Source organism: Pan paniscus, chromosome 18 (genome assembly GCF_029289425.2).
Source record: "Pan paniscus chromosome 18, NHGRI_mPanPan1-v2.0_pri, whole genome shotgun sequence".
Classification (NCBI taxonomy): Eukaryota; Metazoa; Chordata; class Mammalia; order Primates; family Hominidae; genus Pan; species Pan paniscus.
In genome coordinates, this window is record NC_073267.2 from 49,491,914 (window position 1) to 49,495,899 (window position 3,986).

General features: G+C 45.6%; 1 long non-coding RNA gene across 1 annotated transcript; it reads right to left on the minus strand.

Moving 5' to 3' along the window:
* Positions 1-250: 250 nt before the first annotated feature.
* Positions 251-1,722, minus strand: LOC134729338 (uncharacterized). The gene is made up of 2 exons (XR_010110353.1): positions 1,639-1,722; positions 251-494 (listed from the first exon to the last, which is right to left on the minus strand). It is a non-coding gene; the product is annotated as an uncharacterized LOC134729338 (long non-coding RNA).
* Between the last annotated feature and the right edge of the window lie 2,264 nt (positions 1,723-3,986).

The following is a 3,986-nucleotide window of genomic DNA, read 5'->3' on the forward strand; positions in this document are numbered from 1 at the left end:
CAACATGGCAAAACCCTGTCTCTACAAAAAAATATAAAAATTAGCTTGGCATGGTGGCACATACCTGTAATCCCAGCTACTCAGGAGGCTGAGGCACGAGAATCGCTTGAACCTGGGAAGCAGAGGTTGCAGTGAGCCAAGCTTGCACCACTACACTTCAGGCTGGGCAACAGAGTGAGACTCCGTCTCAAATAAATAAATAATAAAGCCATTCAACTAAAGAACCGATTATCAAGCAGAAGCACAAAGCCCAGGTTCCATCAGGTTTTTAATTGTACATCAGTGACTGTGAAAAAGCAATTATTTCCATAATTAATATACAAACTATAAAAAAACAGACTCAAAGAAAAGAAAGATGACAGAGTGAAAGAAGGTACATTTCTTTCATGTTCAAACCACGGAGTTCACAACACAGCAGCACACACAGCCGGGCGCTTTGTGGTCTCGGCACCCTCGGCTTCCCCTTCAGGAGGCCGCTTTCAACTAGTAGAAGGCTGAAAATAAAGGAAAATGGAGAAATGTTCAAAAGAAAATCACTGGCTTCTTTAAGATTATCAAAGTTCCTCAATGTACTTCCAGTAAAGTGGGGGCATTTGATGTGAAATTCTAGTACCAAAAATTACTGGTTTTCATCATTGACAACTGAGTCCTCACCACAGCCCACAACTCAGACATGCTTATCTAATAGATATTTCTCTCCCTTATGGCTTCTGACCTCTGAATGATGTATACTGAAAGCAAGTAGCATAACCAACTTCCTCTTGATCATCCTTTTCTAAATATCAAGTTTAAAAGGACTACAATACCTCTCAGTTGAAGCCCCAAGTCTTGGTCTTTTGCGGGAAGACAACCTTTGTGCCTTAGTTGTTTTCCCATATACAAAATTGGGAGGAAGGCTGGGTGTGGTGACTCACACCTATAATTCAAGCACTTTGGGAAGCCGAGGTGGGTAGGTCACTTCAGGTCAAAAGTTCGAGACAAGCCTGACCAACATGGCAAAACCCCTTCTCACCTAAAAATACAAAAATTAACTGGGCACAGTGGCGGACACCTGTAGTCCCAGATACTCAGGAGACTGAGGCAGGAGAACTGCCTGAACCCAGGAGGCAGAGGTTGCAGTGAGCTGAGATTGCACCACTGAACTCTGGCCTGAGTGACAGACTAAGAGTCTGTCTCAAGAAAATAAAAATCAGGGGGGAGAAAACAGTTGGAAAAAGGACAGCTACCATTCAACAAAAACAACAACAAAAAAGCAGGACTGGAATTAACTTATACTCACAATGAACTTTAAAGAATAAAATTGTAATCAAGGAATCAACTACTGACCCAAATTTTAATTTTCCAACAAATTTATATTTGAGCCTCTAATAGAGTCTTTTGAAATTGCCTTGCAGGTGACCTTTTGGATGACAATCCCTAGCTGTGCTTATCTGTCTATTATGTGTTAGATATTAAACATAACCTGCATTTTTAAATCTAAGGGTGCTAGAGTGAATCAAGTTCAAACAGAGTTTCTACTACATTATAACTGAAACAATGTTAAGCAATTATTACTGAGGGAAATCTTGAATTTCATCTCTTTTCTTATCAGCTCCTTAAGCCTAGACTACATTTAGTGATCATCAGGAATACGAATACCTGGGCTAGAACCTGGGATAGACCTGTGGATTCATTTTCCTCAGACAGAAGATCTTGAAACTTTCTCTTCATGTCTTCATCCTGTGAGGGAATTAAAAACATAAGTAGCTGTGTCTGAAGGATAATAAACTAGAATGACAGGGCTAGCATGCCCCTGTGGAAAGAGGGAGGAAAAGATGTCCGTCCAAGAATCATCCCCTTGATGAAGCTCCCACAGCGAAGGCATGATGTGTTGCCCCCTTCTACCTTCTCAGAGGAGTCCAATTAGCAGTCAATGCTCCATCAATCCTGGCTGACTCACATCCACATGCCTAAAAGCTCTCAGTGGGTCAATCACAGCCTCTGGCAGTCAAGAGTTTCTGAATTAGCATCCCAGATCCTGAGAAAGGTGACAATCAGGGGGCCAGGGGCTGGGTCTGACTCTGTGCAGCTCCTCAAATCCTTCCAGGACCACTCTCCACCTGCTGCCCCTGCCATGAATGAGGCCAGTCACCCAGGCTGTCCTAACAACCAGCCTAGCACCCTAGGAAAATTCACCCAGCAGATGCCATACAAATTTTCAGAAGTACTTAAGGCCACAATATCCCAGAGCTCAGGTCTAGTGAGAAAGGGAGACAATAAACATAACAAAGCATTACAGCTGTTTCATGCTGCAGGAGCGGGAGATGAGGAGGGCACAGACAGTGTGTATACGAGTAGCTCCCACCTCTCTGGATGCTTACTTCTGCAGGGTTCAAGGATTTGCATTAGGAAACCCTGAGAGGTGATCTGATGCAGCTCTCCCCAACTTCAGCAAGGTGAAAGGAACATCTATAACTAGGAATGTGGCCTTTGAGTTCTGGCCAGAAGCCCAGCTCAGCCACTCACAGGTGGCATGTGCAGAATACAGACCCAGAGTTATCTGACTCCAATGCCTCGTGTACTTTCCCACCCAACTCCAGCCCCTCCTCCCACTGAGCCAAGCATACCACAGTGGGGAAAGAGAGAGGATACAGTAAAGTCCTCCACCATTTGGCAATTTGATGGATATGGAAATTTTACAACACTAGGTTGGGCATGGTGGCTCATGCCTATAATCCCAGCACTTTGGGAGGCCAAGGTGGGAGAATTGCTTGAGTCCAGGAATTTGAGACCAGCCTGGGCAATATAGTGGGACTTAGTCACTACAAAAAAAAAAATTAAAAATTAGGCCAGGCACGGAGGCTCACGCCTGTAATCCCAGCACTTTGGGAGGCCAAGGCGGGCAAATCACCTGAGGTCAGAAGTTTGAGATCAGCCTGGCTAACATGGTGAAACCCCGTCTCTACTAAAAATAGAAAATTAGCCAGGAGTGGTAGTGCATTCCTGCAATCCCAGCTACTCAGGAGGCTGAGGCAGGAGAATCACTTGAATTCGAGAGGCGGAGGTTGCAGTAAGCCAGTATCACACCACTGCACTCCAGCCTGGGCAAAAGACTATGACTCTGTCTCCAAAAAAAAAAAAAAAAAAAAATTTAAATTAGCCAGACACAGTGGCATGCACCTGTAGTCTCAGCTACTTGGGAGGCTGGGGCAGGAGGATCACTTGAGCCTGAAAGTCATGGTGCAGTGATCATGCCACTGCACTCCAGCCTTGGTGAGAGAGCAAGACCCTGAGGAAGGAAGGAAGGAAAGAAGCAAGGAAGGAAAAAGGGAGGGGGGATGAAAGAGGGGAGGGGAAAGGAATGGAGGAGAGGGGAGGGGGAAGGAAGGAGGAAGAAAGAAAGAAGGAAAGGAGGACCAGGCACAGTGGTTCACGCCTGTAATCCCAGCACTTTGGGAGGCCAAGGCAGGGCAGATCACTTGAGGTCACTCTGTTTTGAGTTACTCAGTGTAGCTCCCCATTGCCATTTGACAGCAGCAAGCTCATCTGGATTCCTCTCCGCACCCTCTCACAGCCTTGCTTAGGATCTCAATTATCTTGCAGTGTCACTCTCAAAAGTCTATCTCTTGGCAGCCCTTCAGTGAAGCCAAACAGAGTGGTCACAAGCCTAATCAGGCCTATATTTAAAACAAGTAATCAGGTCAGGCGCAGTGGCTCATGCCTGGAATCCCAGCACTTTGGGAGGCCAAGGTGGGTGGATCACTTGAGGTCAGGAGTTTGAGACTAGTCTGACCAACATGGTGAAACCCCATCTCTACTAAAGATGCAAAAATGGGCTGAGCATGGTGGCAGGCACCTGTAATCCCAGCCACTTGGGAGTCTGATGCAGGAGAATCACTTGAACCCAGAGGTGGAGGTTGCAGTGAGTTGAGATCACACCATTGCACTTCAGCCTGGTAGACAAAAGCGAGACTCCATCTCAAAAAAGGCAATAAATAAATAAACAT